General features: G+C 36.7%; 1 protein-coding gene across 3 annotated transcripts in view; it reads right to left on the bottom strand.

The window, feature by feature from the left end:
• The window catches only part of LOC307164966 (uncharacterized protein), a 215302-nt gene that overhangs the window by 98011 nt on the left and 98562 nt on the right, over positions 1-18729 (bottom strand). The window contains exons 1-2 of one of the 3 annotated variants that reach the window (XR_013822368.1): positions 8403-8484; positions 7695-7827 (exon numbers count right to left, since the gene is read on the bottom strand). The exons of 1 other annotated variant lie outside the window; for it this stretch is intronic. The gene's annotated coding sequence lies outside the window, so the exon portion shown is untranslated. Of the gene's footprint in view, positions 1-7694; positions 7828-8402; positions 8485-18729 lie in introns of those variants that run through there. One more of the 3 variants, XM_079882216.1, reaches the window with a different exon arrangement.

Genomic DNA, 18729 nt, shown 5'->3' with positions numbered 1-18729 from the left:
ACCTATTTGACTGAATAGTTCGCTTATTAAATGGAGAAATAAAATGTAGCCCTTCAGATACAGAGCGATTTGCGCTACGCGGGCCTGAGCAAAAGTAGGTAAATGGGTGTTTACAGGGCAATAAAATATTTGATAAGAATCTTATCAGCCTTCTCTAAAATTTCTCCAAAGCCTCCCCTGACATGGTCTCACAATAGGCTTCATAAAATGCATAATTTTAGAAATATCATCCTCAGGTTTGAAAGGAAGCATGACCACAATTGTGGCTACACTTTAGTTGTGGTTATAAGTTGCAATCCTAAACATTTAATAAATATATTCTTAATATTTGTTGTTTTTGTTTTTATATATATCTCAATATTAATAACAGTCTGATTCATTTTGAGTCTTTAACTGTAAACTCTCAAGGGTTGGCTTTCTAAATAAATGACTTATGAGCAGCAACCTTTTTATTTTGGGTATGTCATGTATGCATCACTTGCCAAAATTGGGGCTGACTGGTAAGGGGAGATATATATATATATATATATATATATATATGTTCTAGAAAAAAATAGATAATTGCAGGACTAATATTTAGGGGTAAGTAGGTAGGAAGTTGGTCGATAAATGGGAAGATTTTCATTAATTATTTAAGGTAGTGTTTGCCAACTCTATCTCTATCTCGATCTATCTATCTCAGTAGGTGGCGCTAATGCAAGTGTAAAATTAGCTAATGCTAAAGAAATGTAGAAGAAGAAGCGGCAAAGGTAAAGCTGTAGCACGTGCAAAATGGGTTCTCCGGTCAAAAGGTTGAGGAAAGTAAAGACGTTATTTGTGGATATGTGCACAATGTCAGTCCTGTAAAAAAAGCATCTCGGACTGGTAACAACTTTTTTAATGCAGTTTTTCAAACTAGCCGCGATGACTTTCATAATATCGTTGTTTTCGCGGCAGAGAAACGGACATCTTTTTTCCAGGCAAATAATAATAAAAGCCCAGTGAAATTACAAAAAAAATCAAACACTGCGTCAGTGAGTATCTATTCGGTTATTATGTAAATATTTAGTCTTTTATTTAATGTTACTGTTTATTAATATGTGTATTAATTAGGTTGTTTTCCCAGGTAGAGATGGCGGAGAATTTGACATCCCGTGCGGTGGCTCTACTGACATTTCTGTGGTGCCCAACCTTGGCTTTCCCATTAAAAACCCACCGGTGAAATCAAGACGATTGCTGAGGTGAAGTTAATGGCCCCGAAGCAGAACGTAAGAAGTTACTGATTTGTTTTGCTATTAATTTAGTAGTAATTTGGTTAAGTAGGGTATATTGAGCGTTTGTATACGTGGTGTGATTGGTTTAAGCAGTATTGTATTGATTTATGTAAAAGTAGGCTATATAAACAGCTTCTTCTAGGTGGTTAAGCTTATAGTTTGAAAGTATTTAGTAGGTTTAAGATGTTTATATAAATGTCAGGGTTTATCAGAGGAATATAGAATGTAATGTGAGATTTGAATGCGTTTTTTTTTTTTGTATGGTGAGTGCCATACGCGTGCTTAAAGCGTGCGTGCACCCACATACTTGAAGCGTGCGCAAATAATCGAAACATGTGCAGTGAAAGCTTTCTGTCTGTGCTCGAGTGTTTAAAGTTTGTCATGTTTTAAATGAACTTATACAATAAGTAGAACATTAGATGCACGTCAGTCATATTATTTGATGTGTGCAGTCTGTGTTAAAGTGAGTGCAGCATAGTACACTGGTTTGGTGCTGTCAGTCATTGTAATCAAACAACGAAAGACAAAAAAAAAAAAAAAATCACGCACTGGTCTTGACCTAGTAGATTTTGCAGCATTTTTTTTATTTATACATTGAAAACGTTTTTTTTTTTGTATTTATTTTTTTTATAATTGATGACTATTCAATATCTGTAGTATGTTACTTTATAAGTGTCCCTTAACAACAGTCCCTTACGATTTTGGAAAACACTGGTCTAATGCATAAAATGTAATTAAGATTTTTTTTTTTTATCTGTAAATAGTAATGTAGGCCTATTATTCAGTGCAGTATTAATGCAGGTAAAAGCACTGATGTTAGAGCTGATGCATCAGCTTAAAGCAATCCATTGACTCCCATTCATTTTGGCGTCAATTTGACAGCGAATAACTTTACATCTGAGGCATTTAAAGACTCCATTTGTCCATTATTTATTTCTAAAGCTTTTTAATCATCCCATAAATCAGGAAAGAGGAGGGGAGTTTGCATGTTAGTCCATAGAAATCTGAACTTTACATCTACTGAAGTAAGTGGTAAATGGAGTTATTGATGGAGTAAACGTTTCATTAATGAACGTCTACGCTCAAAATGAAGATGATCCAAATTTGATAAAAAACATCTTTGGGGTTATTTTGCAGCACAGTAAAGGGATCCTCTTGTTGGGGGGAGACTTCAATTGTGTTTTGTCACAGTATATGGATAGGCAGCCGACTCCAAAATCCCCTCTCCCTAAAATGAGTAAGATGTTATCTGGACAACTTAAAGGAGGTGGGTCTAGTTCTTACATTTTTCTGTATTAGGCATTCATCACATTCACGAATTGATTATTTATTCACCCTGGTTTCATAATTACATAGAGTAACCGATATTAAAATACTGCCCATAACACTCTCAGACCACTCCATGACAATGTTATGGGATCTAGGTCGATATCCAGACAATGGAGATTTAATGCATCTTTGCTAAATGATAATGCATTTATCACATTTATAAAAGATGAATTACAGTTCTACCTGGATACTAGGGCTGGGCAATATATCGCATGAGATTGTTATGCGCATCTCGTCAGTAAAGCCGGTTCCTTGATTAGTAGTAAATCGCCATCACCTGCTTTCAGATGGAGCGGCATTTACAACACAGTGCCGTAGTTAACTGACAAGCTGAGCCATATCGCATTAATTATCGGGGACGTATCGCCTGGGGTCTCTCAGAGCCCAAACAGCCTGACTTTTAAACCGCAAACGATCATCGCACAAGGGTTAAAGTTGTGGAACATAGTGCAGAACAAAGTGCAGCCATAACAGGGCGTGTATCAAAAAGTTAAATGAAAATAAATAAATACAAATAAATAGAATGAAGAAAAAAAAAAATCTATATAACAAAATTTTAATTTATGAACAGTAGAGATGTCATTTAAAGGGTTAGGTTAAGTTATGTTTATGCACTAAACAAGACCAATAACCTTGATTTATTAACCTATTAACACAGTATGCCCCATTTTCCCATGACATATGTACTTACAGGGCATTTGCCCACCGGCAACTATAGTTGCCGCTTGGACTTTTGACTAAGTATACAATAAACTATAGATCTCTTGTAAGATTTGTTTTGTTTGGATGATTCTAGAGACCTTCATGATTATGTATATATATATATATATGTCAACAAAAAATATTTATTAGTAACATGAAAATGACCTTTCTTTGAGAGGGTTTGCCTTCGCCATGCTTCCTAGAAGTAGGGCTAGGAAGTTGACAGCCTCATGTGACAGGGAGGAAGTGAATACCTTTGTTTTCTTCTTGAAATCCTTTATTTGGTTGTTTGCTTGCATGTCAATGAGAAATAAAACATGGATAACATCTAGAAAAATACTTACAAAAGGAAAATGACAACTATGCATTGCGGCAACTATAGTTGCCGGTGGGCTTAAAACGGAAGAGATTGCAATTATTTCATTGGATGCATATAAAGCTTTTGATCGAGTGTCCTGGCAGTTCCTGTTTCATACCATGAAGAGATTTCATTTTGGACCTAACTGTCTTAAATGGATACAAACTCTATACTCTTACTCTAATCCACAAGCTTCAATTAGAGTTAATTTATATAAATCAGGGGCGTTCAAATTAGAGCGCGGTTGTAGACAGGGCTGTGCACTGTCCCCATTATTATTTGCCATAAGCAAAGAGCCTCTCGCTCAGCTCATGAGAGAAAGTGCTGTCATAAAAGGCATTGTGATAGGAGGTGAGGAGCATAAAATCTTGCTATATGCAGATGATGTCCTACTTTACTCACCAAACACTCAATTGACAATACCCCAAATAAAAAAACTAATCTCCAAGTTTGGACACTATTCAGGTTATAGAGTAAATATAGACAAAACTGAGTCCCTGAATATTGGATGCCAAATCTCTGAGAGGGTGATAAAACTGAGTGGCTTTAAGTGGCCCAAAGAGGGCATCAAGAACCTGGGGATCTTTATACCCCCCTTATAGCAAGATCTATATGAAGCAAATTACCCTAAACTAATTAAATGCATCTATAAAGATCTGCAACGGTGGTCAGCAACTCCTCTATCTTTTCTAGGTCGAGTGGAAAGCATACGAATGCCTGTAGAAATCCAGAACCTTCTACTGCTGGAAAAACAAAAGCTTGGTGGTTAATGGAAATTAAATCAACCATTTATTCTCCAACTTTCAGAGATAAATTGAAATGAGTGGAGCATATCCACCCAAGAAGAGGAAACTGACTGATTTCTTCAAAAGGTGGGCTGATATTCCAGACATGTTAGCATGACTAGCTCTGTAACATGTTGGCAGTAGAGATGGGACGGTATGAAAATGACCAAAATTATCACAGTTTTCGGTATTATCGCGGTATTTTTAAAAGTGTGTTCAATATGTTCAGAAAGCACTGACTAGCTCTGTCAGTGACAGGCCTACACATGCTGAAATAGTTTCAAAAAGTGTAACAGTGTTTAATATACTACAAAAATATAGGCAATATGCTTGTAAAAACTATTGTTTGTTTTGACAGAAAGTCATCGAGCCAGAAAAGTTTTATGAAGCTTTGAAAACCAACATGGAGGCAAGAATGGTTGTTTCAAAGGGTGAACATTCTTAACAACACAACTTGGCCCTCTCCTTTACCTCAAATGTATGGGGAACATGGACTGAGGGAGATTTGCAATCTTTTTAGTATTGGCTTTACTGGCATGAAGGCAAGCTTTGGGGATTTCAAAAGTGACCCCAGTCGACCCATGACTACACCACTTCTAACACTCAGACATGCTGTTGAAACAGTTGCTGTCAGCAGTGCAGAACGTGAGAGAGGATTTTCTGAAATGAACACAGTTGTTACACCTTTACATTCCCTGCTGAGAATTGAAAATGTGTCCTCTCTAATGTTTGTTAACATTGTCGGCCCTCCATTAGCATCCTGGGACCCCACTAAATGTGTTAGAAAGTGGGTAGTGGAGGAGATCTGCAGAGCACCTGGCGTGTAAGAAAAGGCGGACTAATACTGAGGTGTTTGCATACCAGCCATTATGGGAAGTAATGAAGTTATAGATGAGTTATGAGTTATAGATGTGAACTCTGTACTGTGTACTGTTTTTAAGAATGTGTATGAGATGTAAAATCAAAATTAAATTACAAAGGTAAAACACAAATAAATTCAAATGTTGATTGTAAAACTAACCAGTTTTATCATCATTTTTATATCTTAATAATAGGCAGTTTGTAATGAGGCAACCACTGGAGTCAGAAATCAAAACTAAATATTTGGTTGCCAAGTGTGTGTGTGTGTGTGTGTGTGTGTGTGTGTGTGTGTGTGTGTGTGTGTGTGTGTGTGTGTGTGTGTGAGGTGGACCTGGTCACCACAGACCCAAATCTTCTCAGCTGTTGCTACTGTCATATGCTGCACTGTCTCTTCATGTGGCACATTATGTTTGGCACATTGTATGGGTCACTATATCATAAGGTAATACAATGTGTAATCAAGTGATGACTGGTTAACAGTAATGTAAATGCTAAATGTCCTAATACCTGTTGATACTACAACAATGCAAAGTATATACGCTTAACCTTGCAGTTTTTCACAAATCATGTAAGACTCAATTTCTCCATTTCTTTGCACAAAACTCTCCAGAAAGTGCCATTTAATGGTTTATTTAAAAAAAATGCTATATATATATATATATATATATATATATATATATATATATATGAACTAAACTAATAACTTTTGTTAAAACAGAAATGAACCATCACTGAACTTAAGCTGGACTGTGACGCTGTTTTCTTCTGGAAACAAACTTTTTTGCATTATTTTTCTGTTATGCTGCTTTGAATCTGTATTGTAAAAAGCGCTTTATAAATAAATGTGACTTGACTAGAACTCAGCATAGCACTTTTTAAACCCTTGCAAATGAGGGGAGTAACTCTACTCAATCCTGGATCTACGCAGTGCTTTAAAAAGGCACTCTAGAAAGGGGACCCTAATAAGGGGAGCGCCTCCAGCTCTAGGGCTGATCTAACAGGGAGGCCTTGTGAGAGTGCATTGACCTTCCGACCAGTTTTAGGGAGCTACGTATCCATACAGAGCGAACCTCAGGTAGTGTCTGGAACACTATGCTCAACCTGATATATATGACCAGGCTCTGGGCTAGAATCAGGGAGGCTCCAAGGGAGCCTGCAACATTATAATTACTGCTAAATATTCAACTCGTTGGGGAGCCGCCTTCAAGAAGGCCAGTGAAGGCCTGACTACTTTAGCAGTGTACTCAGCAGAAGTGCTATTGACCCTTTAAACAAGGGGAATACAATTTTATGCTACCAGACAATCGAGGAGGCCTACTGAAGGCCTACAGCTTCGACTGTCAAGAGCGTCAGCCCCGGGCAGTGATTAGGCTCTAAGGGAGTAAACTCAAACCGACCCAAATGGGAGGGAGTACTTGATGTGTCTCTACCTGAACCGCAGAAAATGTTTATTTTATTTCTCTACAAAGAAATAAAATAATGCCTAAATAATGCAAACAAATAATTGGACCACACTTATAAATGCTAAAAATGCATTTGTCATGGATAAATAAAATGGAATAGCCTCTGCGCGGGCAATAATGAAATTATTTTTAATTAAACCATGTTGTTTCGGAAAATAATACAAGAAAAAATTGAAGCTAATTATTATTAATAATGCATCAATGTTTATTGTTTTTGAAAAAGAAACATAAAATTAGTAGTACTGTTTCAAAAACATAATTCCTGCTTGAGTTGTCTCAAATTAATCACCGGAATCGGGAACGTCAAAAGCTGGGTTGAGCCTGTGGGTCATTACTTGGGGTTAATTTTTATACAAGTAAAACTGCCTAAAGAATGAGAAATAATGAAGAAACATTTGGATTGTGGGCTTGTTGTCATTTGCTAACTGCAGTGATCTCATGTCAAATGAAATGACTGACATGTTTAGGACTTAAAATAATATGGATGTCAATACATCAAAATAATAATAATGGCCACCTTTCATAACATGTTAACATTATCATTAATATTACTGTTTTTGGTTTCAATCTTTGGTTTAGTGAAAGGTACTTGATGGGGCTGTGGTAATAGTTAAAGGGATACTTCATCCAAAATTAATGTTCTCTCATCATTTACTCACTCATACCATCCCAGGTGTATATGATTTCCTTTCTTCTGAATAACAGATTTATAATATAAACAATCTATCTAATCTATATAATGCAAGTGTACAGGTCCTCTAAAGTTCATGCGGAAACACTTTATTTCCATTTCTCTGGTCATATGATCTCAACAAACATGCCTGTCCACATGAGAAGACCCGCTCCATGTCAAATAAAACCGCTTTAATTCAGGAAACTCATACAACATTCTTCTATCATTAATTTCTGTAGATCATTTTAATAAGGGCCGAATGAAACTAACCTGTTTGTTCCTCAGTTTCTTCATGTTTCACGCTGAACACTTCTTCAATCTTTATGTCTTCACTCTCCTGTTTAATCAACGCCATCTTTATTATAGTGACACGTGGATCTCAGATGTTTCTCCAGGAGTTTTCCTGTGTGTTTGGACAATTTGTCATGTTTAAGATGAGAATAATTAACAGAAAGAAAAATAAATCCACAGTAAATCTCTGAGAGCGTCTCAATCAGCTCTAGTTCAGTAGTTCAGCGCACTGGTGAGGGAGTCAGTCAGAGGGAGAGTTAATGGACTTAAATAATAAACTGACTAGACTAAAATCACTCAAAACAAGCACTACAATGTAATAAAATAAATTATACAGACACTTCATATTTAATTATTTGTAGATTTAACAGATTACGTCGTCATGAAAACATTTGCGATTTGTTCATGAAAGTTGTCATTATTAATCATCATATAAGTGTTTTCGTTGTATTTTTACACTGTTTTGAGCGGCAGGATTCGCCAGCGCGCGGTGATTCAAGCGCTTTGAATCAGTGAGTCATTTGGCAAAGCATTAGATTCAATGTGACTCACACAAAAAAACGCAATATTGTTACATTAAGCATATTACAAAGATATGTTCAATAATACATGGTCATATACCTCTTGTAAAAACGATCAAATCGACATGTATCGATTTAAACTCTTTAAATGCGTAAAACCACAAACCTTTCTTTAATCTAATCTTCAGTCTTGATTCATAACAGTTGCAGGAGCACGGCGCAGCTTTATGACGTCACATCGCCAGACCAAAATAAAAGTCCTGTTTAATCTGCTGTCCAATATCCAGAGTCCATAGAAATAGATGTCATGGGAATTTATGGTGAACTCTTGGTGAAATATATATGTTAATACATGTTGTCCAATTATGTTATGAAATAGATCAATAATTACTAATAACTTGTTAAAAAGACTGAATGAGTTATTAAAGCACAATTCACATGTGTCAACATTGAAATGCATATATCTTCCACAAGAATCAGTAGAAGATAATACAAATTGTATATATATATATATATATAATGTTAAGGTTAATGCTAAAGCTAAAAAAGTATAGACAAAAAAAATAATTATCCTGCATGTCACAAACACACAGAATGTGGTTCTGTGTGTTTGTCTTTTCTGGTGTTCTATAATAAACATTTTTTGATTACAACATTATTATCTTTGTCTGTGACAGATGTCCATCCTGTTAAGCATTTACAATGATTTCATCAATAAGTCAGCAATAAATAATGTGTCAATACTTTTTTTTTTTTTTTTTTTTAAAGAAGTTTTTCTTTAAAAACAGTAAGTAGAATTCATACATATTTGAGTGGTCTTTTGCCTGAATAAAGGTTTACCGGTAATTTGATTGATAAACCTTGTTTATTGTATAATAATAAATTGTTAGTTTATGATAAAGTTTATTATACTTCGTTTTGTCTTTTGTTTAGACAGAATCTCACAAATTAGTTGTGCTACATACTCTTTTGCTTATTTTTTATTACATCATCATCAACTGTTAAAGCTCAATTCCAATACTCAAGAGTGCATATATATATACAGGGATGCACATAAGTGGTGCGCAGGTGCGCATGCGCTACCCAATTAAACAATGCGTACCAGATGAATTGCCGCAACCCTCATTTGCGTACCTAAGATTTGGGGATAGATAGGTGCGCAATCTGTGGTGTTGGATAGGCCTCAGAACTAGAGATGCGCGGATGGGCTATTTCATCCGCAACCGCATCGCAAAACTCACCATCCATCCGCCATCCATCCGCACCAACGTTTTTGACCAATTTTCAAAACCGCACCCGCCCGCCATCCGCTGATTGGGCAACGCAAGGCGCTGCTGATGACAGCCGCGAGACTAGAAAACTCTCTTACCTCAGAATATCAGCAGTGAACTCCGTCTCCGATCGGCGCACATGGACAAAAATAAATAAATGATTTAAATAAATAAATAGCCTAAATTAAACGAACTTCGGCAAACCTGACCGTACAATATTTTCATTGTAGCCTAATAGAAAATGCATTTTGGCACATCATTTAGGATTTTTCATTGGTGCGCCATCAGCTAGCCTATGCCTACAAAAGACAGATGAAATTTAATATTAATAATTGATCCATGTCGGTATACACAGCCTAATATTTTACACTTAGGCTATAATTAAAAAATAGCCTAAACAATCAAGATAGCCTATTTACTTTTTTATTTATTAAAACCAGGAAATTGGTTAATGAAACATAGATTAAAATTAAGATACAATTAATACAAAACGAAATTCGCTTTAAAGAAAGGCTTTGTGCTTTCTGTTTGAGGTCTCTGTGAAAGTTTGAAAGTCTTTTAGTGCCGCGGCGCTTTCAGAGTGGTCGCGTCCGTAAGCTGTCACTCACGTAAGATTGTTTTTTCCTCATAAATGACAAAATACTTAAAAAAAAAAGACAAACCATCAATTTAAAAAAAATATATATATATAAAAAAAGGATGGATTTATAGCGTTTTTGGGGGAAAAAATGGATGGATGACCTTCTATTGCCTTTGTTTTTAATTCTCCTTTTTTGAGTTTGTCACGTAAAGTTACCTCCTTCGCCGGCGTTGCCATCTCTGATAATAACAAGCAGTCTGCATAGACTCGACTAGGCCATATTAGCCTACTGCCTGATAAAAATTTGACTATTTTAAAGTGTGCTCGATTTTTTTTTTTTTTTTTTTAATTTGGATGTAGGTATAGTCAGATAACAATATTTAACAATATATTATGCATCCCTCTAATTTGTTCCTCCCGTGAGGTGGGTTAAGGAAAAAATGCATTTGAAAATGTGAGGACCAAGCAACAACCCCAGGTTCTCCCCTGAGAACAAGACCAAAAATGTTATGTGCACCCCTGTATATATATAATATATACAGTGCAATGCATAAGTGAATACACCCATGCTAAAGTTGACTAAAAAGAGGAATAAAAAATCATATTTTGGAAATTGAACGTAATGCCTTAATTTAAAAAATTAGGAAAAATCCAACCTTTAAGGACACCAATTTACTTTGTGAATGAATAATGTATCGTAAATAAATAAATGTTCTTCCTTAAAATACATGGTGCATAAGTGAGTACACCCCTATGTTAAATTCCCATAGAGGCAGGCAGATTTTTATTTTTAAGTATTTTTTTAAAAAAACTTTGGGATACTATGCATCCTGATAAAGTTTCCTTGGCCTTTGGAATTAAAATAGCCCCACATCATCACATAGCCTTCACCATACCTAGAGATTGGCATGGTTTTATTTCAGTTAGCCTAAAAGCTAGTTTGATGTGCATTGAGAGATGATCTTATGGAAAGTACCCCATGCCAATCTCTAGGTATGGTGAAGGCGATGTGATGATGTGGGGCTATTTTAATTCCAAAGGCCAAGGGAACTTTATCAGGATGCATAGTATCCTAAAAAAATTTTTTTAAAAATACTTAAAAATAAAAATCTGCCTGCCTCTATGGGAATTTAACATAGGGGTGTACTCACTTATGCACCATGTATTTTAAGGAAGAACATTTATTTATTTACGATACATTATTCATTCACAAAGAAAATTGGTGTCCTTAAAGGTTGGATTTTTCCTAATTTTTTAAATTAAGGCATTAAGTTCAATTTCCAAAATATGATTTTTTATTCCTCTTTTTAGTCAACTTTAGCATGGGTGTATTCACTTATGCATTGCACTGTATATATATATATATATTATTTTATTTTTTTTCGGCGGGGTGATATGATAAGTTGTCATATCATTACTATATTTGTAATGTATATTTTATTTATAAAGTGCAGTGTCATTTTATATTTGATTACACATTTTGTACCTGAATACCTGAAAATCATAAAACACTTATTTCAATCGTATCTTTGTTCAATTGTATCTATTTGTTGCAATTGCTTATTTTTTTATTTGTTCTTTTTTAATTACTGAGTGTTTACTTGTCTTTAATAATGCTTGAAGTTTATATTAGTTAGGTTAGTTGTTTTTCTATGGTATTTTTAATCCACAGGCAAATGTTCCTAGTGTAACTGTTCTTTAGCCTGTATGATATTCATGATATTCAGCTACAACTAAATGTTTTGCAATAAGACTAAATATGAATGATTTCTAAAGTTTTTTTTTTTTTACCTTATTGGAATCTAAATTGGGAATCGATAAGCAGAATCGAAATTGGAATTGTGCAATGCCCAACCCTAGACATCCAATTAGCGCATGTTCACAGAGGAAAACAACTGAAAAACAGCGCTGGTTGTTCTCTCAATGCCGTCTGTTTGTTTTACTGACTGATAAATCACTTCAGCTGATTCATTGAGAGAGCAGTCCAAACGAATGCGAGTGGATTCAGACCGTTCTGCAAAGAGTTTCACTCATTCATAATCTAGAACATAATTTAAGCATCAAAAATATGTGCACTGTTCAATTACACAGTTTAACTTATTCAGCCTAATGCTGTTAAATTGAATATACAAAGCAAAACAATTTTTTTTTCTTAAATATCCACAACAAACACTTCAAATTGTTTGTCACTATAGCAACAACAAAGCCTACAAACAAAGTTAATACACTTAAAATTCCAGTTATGAACAACAAGGATAGAAGATTTGTAGCTGTGGTTTAGTCGTTTAAAATCCATCCTCAATTATCTTGTATCTATATTTCACATACAGTGCCTGTGAGAGAGAGTATTTTGTATACGGAGGTATATGGTATAAACACAAGCCTTGACTAGAATGGCCACAATCAGCTCCGGTGGCCGCATTGGAGCCGTTATGCGTTGCAGACGTGTGCAGTGTAAATAATGGGAAAGCCATGCAGGACTACATTTGCCCTCACGGCCAGAGAATATGCCACAAATGGTCAAGCTGGATCCACTCTTCATACAATGGCGGTCTTTCAAGTCTACCAGGCCAAGATCCCACACCATGGATTAAACTGGTCCTGACCTGGTGTTCTTCAATGAGCTGTGCAGCATGACCAACCTCGTCCTGTGCGCCACTTAGGCTCAGTCCCAATTCTATTTTATACCCCTTCGCCTACCCCTAACCCTTCGCCTACCCCTTACCCTTCGCCTACCCCTAAACCTTGTCCCTTGAAACAGAGTCGCAAGGCGTAGGGGTGAAAATATTCCCCTAAGAAATGGGACACCACTACTACACCGTTACACGTCGTCGCTAGCACCTACGTCACAGGATATGCGCCAATGTTTATCACAAACTTCCAAGATGCCGTCGTCAGCTGTAGTCATCTCAATTGCGTGGGTTACAGCTATTTTTTTTGTTGCATTTTTCTTCTGAAATTCGCAGAAAACAACGGAGATGACGATATCTTGGACGCCTCATGCTGCGTTCACACCAAACGCGAATAGAGCATCTGGTGCGAGTGATTTCAATGTTAAGTCAATGTAAAGACGCGTTAACGCACGACTAGAGGTCTTTCGGCGGTCCTCTTCGCTTCAAACTTTTGCTTTTTACATGCATCATATTGTTAACGAACTTAAACGATTTGTTTGCAACCGTTTCTTTGAAGAACATGACCGTAAATATGAACACAAGATTGAATGTGACAAAGAAAATGATTATTGGCAGCCATGTTGCCTCTGTAGCCGGTGTATGCAGGTACATTTCTCATACCCCTTCGTTTGAAGTGTGGTCCTGAAAAATCTTCGTTTCAAGAGCTATCTGGCCCTTCCCCCTCCTTTTTGGTCTTTTTGTGTTGTTTTTGGATGACATTAATCAAATTACTTTTCCCGAGATGGCTTTACAATTTTCTAAAAAGAATCTTTTCGCTTGGCTCCGTACACTTATAAATGGTGCAAACAACTTGGGAGTTTTACGCCGACCTCGCTACATACACCGTCCACGGAAGAAACTTCGGATTTATCACTGCTTTTATCACTGCTTGTCTTCAAATAATATTCCGGTTGTCTGTACCAACACCCGTGCTTCTGGTAAAACACAGCAGGAAAATAGACTTATCAACTCGATTGTTGAAATCTAAGATCATTGCGTTTTGATCCCGACCTCGGAACCTGCAGACGCGCATCTTCAGACCTGCGATGTGCGCTTTTGATTTTTAACTGATAAAGCATCAGTGTTGAATGACATAATCATGGACACAAACCTGGACATGCTACTTTTGACGGAAACCTGGCAGGTGCCTAATGACTTTTTCAACTTGAACCTTTTAACACCACCTGGGTACATCTATTTATCTCAACCGCGTCTCCATCGTAGAGGTGGAGGGCTGGCTGTAGTTTGCCATGAGACTATTATAATATCCAAGATCGAGTTTCATGATGTTTCAGCATTTGAATACCTAGCGCTGAAAATGACTGGCCAAACATCACTGGCAGTAATCTTAACCCTCTGAGGTCTGAGCTGTTTTCTGGGCCCTGGAGGTGTTCTGACATGCTCTGACATTTCTGGTTATTTCTGTTACTTGTGACATTTTCATGGCTAAAGTCTAATTACACTGTATTCAGCACAAACTCTGCTACAATAATATATCAACAGCATGTATGTAAAAGTTTGTAGTTTTGAGATAATGACATTTATGCGTGGTTTGTGAAAATACAAAAAAAAATTCTCACTGAAATAAGGCCATGAAACCCCTACTGATTATTTCTTCACAAGACTTGAAAATTGTATGACGTAGCCTAGAATATTTGCTGCAAAACTATGTGAAAATCACCCTGACTGCTCATTCAGAGAAGACAATATATTGATTTAAAATTTTTACGACGTGTTTTGTGTGAATAAGCCTTATGCGAGAGCCATATGTATGGCTTTTCTCACCTGAGAAAGACAAAGACACTCCCCTAACGGCCCTATTAGGAGCTATCAGGCCCTATCATTCTGAGCAACCTTGCACAATACTGTAAATGAGGAGATTTAAAAAAGAATGGCTTTTAAATTGTTTGGATTTATTTACACAACATAATCCAAATAGACACAACAAATGGCAAAAAAGCACTTATTGAAAGACAGAGACCTTTGTGCCATTCCTAAAAACATTGTACATACCTTTCATTTCCAAGGTGTTTGATTTTCACTTTACCATGTTCATGTTCCAGAGACTCATGTGAATGTTGAAGTCGGCAGGACTCAGTGGCATCTGGGCCCTGAAAAAAAAGTGAACATACTGATATCAAGAGAAAGGCCTGCACGATTTTGGAAATAAATATTAGATTTTTCTGGTTAAAATTGCTTTTTAAAATTCACAAAATACACACACACACACACACAAATGTTTCCAACAATATATAAAATAATGAACACCAGGTTTGTTGTGCCTTGTAGGCATAGGCTATGCACAGTGCTGGGTAAAATAATAATAACAATAGATAGCAGTATAAATCTTCCAAAATATTTCAGTAACAACCAAGCTAGAGAAAAATATATTGATTATCATGTTACTTCAAATGTTTCCATTCGTTATGATGATATGAAATGAGATAATAGTAAAAACATGAAGCCGTTTGGTGTGTTTTGCTTTTCAAATTTTCAAATGATACATTCAAACGCGATCGTGCTGCAAAATCTGATACATTCAAACGCGATCGCGCTCAAATATAAAACATTATGGTTACCAGATACATATCTACGTTTGACCAGATATCCACAAACACAGTAGGCCTAACAGTAAACACGGGTCTAAATATTATAATATTCCCCATATATCTAGCAACAGTTCAACTGCAATGTGACATTTATGCAACAATTACAAACATGTAAGAATTTCTTACCTTAAATCTTTCTTGTCTTCAAATTGCGTTCTTCTTCTTCTGAGGTAGCCAAAATCCAATGTAAGCTCAGGCGCGTCTTTCAAACTCGACGAAAAGTGAAGTGAAGTGTTTTGGTGTTTAGTTGTTGAGGTAACCCGAGCGCGTTCGCGTTCCATGTGGAGATTTGCATGTGAATATCTTTTGCGCGAGTGGGCGTGGCCAAATTAACTGTAATGAGCAAGCGTTTGAGAAGATGGACATCTTGTTGGTTTTATACAAATTACTTAAACAGAAAATATTTGTTTTCGTTTTGAACCCGATCATTTAAAAGTACACACTTAAATGTTTATAAAGGTGTATGGCTCATAAATGTGTGACAAGTATTCGCTGAGTTTTGTTTCAGTTTATAGACGTGCTCAAGAAAAAAAAAGTTCACCGCGACGGAGAGGCAGAACGCACACCCTGTTTATTTTCTTTATTTTACAAAAGCACAATGTTTTGATTTGATTGTAAGTGGACACATACAAAAGTAGAAATATCACAGATTCTTTTTTTCTGTATGACCATAAATGACGGAGTAATTTAAGTTTATAGTGCTACAATGTGGAGAAAATCCAGCAAAACGCGCCCACGCGTTTGCCGACCTCAGAGGGTTAATTTACCGACCTCCAAAATATCCCTCTGACTTTTTCTCTGAGATTAGTGAGTTACTTTTGTCTGTGGTAGTCATTCATCTGTTATTTTGTTTGGTGATTTTAATATACATGAAAACACAATGCACAATGCAAAGAATTGATGTCTGTGCTGGACTGTTTTAACTTAACTCCAACATGTATCTTTTGCTACTCACTACTATACTGGATCTCATATGTACATCTGGCTCATATTATATTCTTGTTAGTGGCTCTGATTTTGCTTTCTCAGATCACAAACTCATAAACTTCAGTTTTAGTTTTCCAATATCTATATCACCACTGAAGAAAATGTTCACCTATCGTAAAATCAATTCTGTGAATCCATCTTCTTTCTCTCTTTCAATAAGGGCTTCAACCTTGTCAGAATGCTTACTATCTAACGGTCCGTCAGAAATCTGCTGTATTTAAAATAATGCTTTTTCTCAAATACTTGAGAGGCATGATCCTGTTAAAACTAGACTGGTTCCATCTACTCGTGCTTCACCCTGGTTTACTTCTGAACTACGAACGATGAAAACAGGGGGTCGCCGCTTAGAAAGACTACACAGGAAAACTGGACTCATTGTGCACTCTCTGGCTTTTAAAGAACATTTGCTCAACTACCGTACATCCCTCAACGATGCAAGATCCTCTTATTTCTCCTCTACTGTTAGGATTCCACATGCAGGCCCAAATCACTCTTTGCTATGGTTAACAAACTCACTAATCCACCACAACATGTTATTTCGAGCTCTGGGGTGCTTGTGAATAGCTTTCCCCAATTATTTTCAGACAAATTGAAGTCAATCACTGAATCCATCACCAAAGACACTCCTCATACAAGTGGCTCAAATGTTAATTTGATGTTATCTGATTCAGCTCACTCAACAAACTCTCTCTGCTTTTACTCTGTCTATTCCTGCTGCTATAAGTGATCTAATTGTGAAGTCTAATTCCACATCCTGCCGGCTTGATCCCACACCTACTGTTTGGTTTAAGATGTGTGTCCTCGAGGTTGCACCCTTCATAACACATATGATAAACTGTAGTTTGGCTTCCACCATTGTTCCAGCAGAATTAAAAATGGCTGCGGTGACCCCCATTCTTAAAAAAACAGGCCTTGACCATCTAAACATGGACAATTACAGGACAAAATCTAATTTAACATTCTTAAGCAAAATCCTTGAAAAGGTTGTGGCTTCGAAATTGCGATCATATCTAGATGTTAATGGTCTTTTTGAACCTTTTCAGTGAGGATTTCGCCCATCTCATAGCACTGAAACTGTTCTTCTTTGGGTGGTTAATGACATTCCTTTGTCCATGGATTCAGGGTTAATAAACATCTTGATGCTTCTCGATCTAAGCGCTGCATTTGACACAGTCTCCCATGAAATACTGACCTCGCGGCTTTCTGATATCGGCATCACTGGTTCAGCTCTTTCCTGGCTCATTTCTTACATCAGCGACAGAAAGTACTATATCACCATACAAGGGTATAGTTCTACCACTGCTCCGCTTACACAGGGTGTCCCTCAAGGTTCAGTTCTTGGCCCACTATTGTTTATCATCTATATATATATCCACTTGGTGACATCATACGCAGGCATGGACTTCAATTTCATTGCTATGCTGATGACATCTTACCACCAGCTCCGATAGGCCATCCCTGCCTGACTCACTCACAGCATGTATCAGGGACATCAAGCATTGGATGTCCCTGAATTTCCTCAAATTAAATAATAAAAAACACTGAGATATTGGTGATTGGCTCTGCTGCCTCAGTCAAAAGGATGGACCAGTCCTTTGATATTGATGGAGTTCATGTTAAGCCTTCATCATCTATTCGTAACCTTGGTGTCTTAATCGACTCAACTCTATCTTTTGGCTCTCATATTTCTTCTCTTGTTAAAAACTCTTTTTTTCCATCTTCGTGATATTGCACGTCTTCGATCTTCTCTCTCTCTAGCTGATGCTGAAACCTTAATTCATACATTAATCACATCACGTCTGGATTATGGCAATGCTCTATTGCTTGGTCTGCCCAAAAAACTTATTGCAAGATTACAGTATGTTCAAAACTCAGCAGCAAGAGTTCTCTCCTCCACCAGGCGTTCTGCTCACATTACTCCTCTGCTATATGACCTTCACTGGCTACCTGTGGCATCACATATTCACTTTAAGGTACTACTTCTAACGTTTAAGGTATTAAATGGTCTTGCACCTCCATATCTGTCTGATCTACTGTACGCTTACCGCCCTATCCGGTCCCTTAGATCAGCTGAACTTGGTTTATTGCCCATCCCTCGTTTCCGGTTGGCTACTGTAGGTGGAAGGTCATTTAGTGTTAATGTTCCTAAATTATGGAATTCACTACCCCTTACACTTCATAATATCTCATCTGTGGCTACATTCAAGACTCAGCTAAAAATATATGTATTTAACATATATTTTAGATAATGTGACTATATGTGTCCTTATGTGATTGTAATGTGTGTGTGGGTGTGTAAATGTATTGTAATGTACAAATGTAAAGCGACCTCGAGCTACAGAAAGGTGCTATATAAATAAAACAACTTCTCAAG

This window comes from Squalius cephalus (genome assembly GCF_949319135.1).
Source record: "Squalius cephalus genome assembly, chromosome: 9".
Classification (NCBI taxonomy): domain Eukaryota; kingdom Metazoa; phylum Chordata; class Actinopteri; order Cypriniformes; family Leuciscidae; genus Squalius; species Squalius cephalus.
This window is presented reverse-complemented; position numbering and strand designations above follow the sequence as displayed.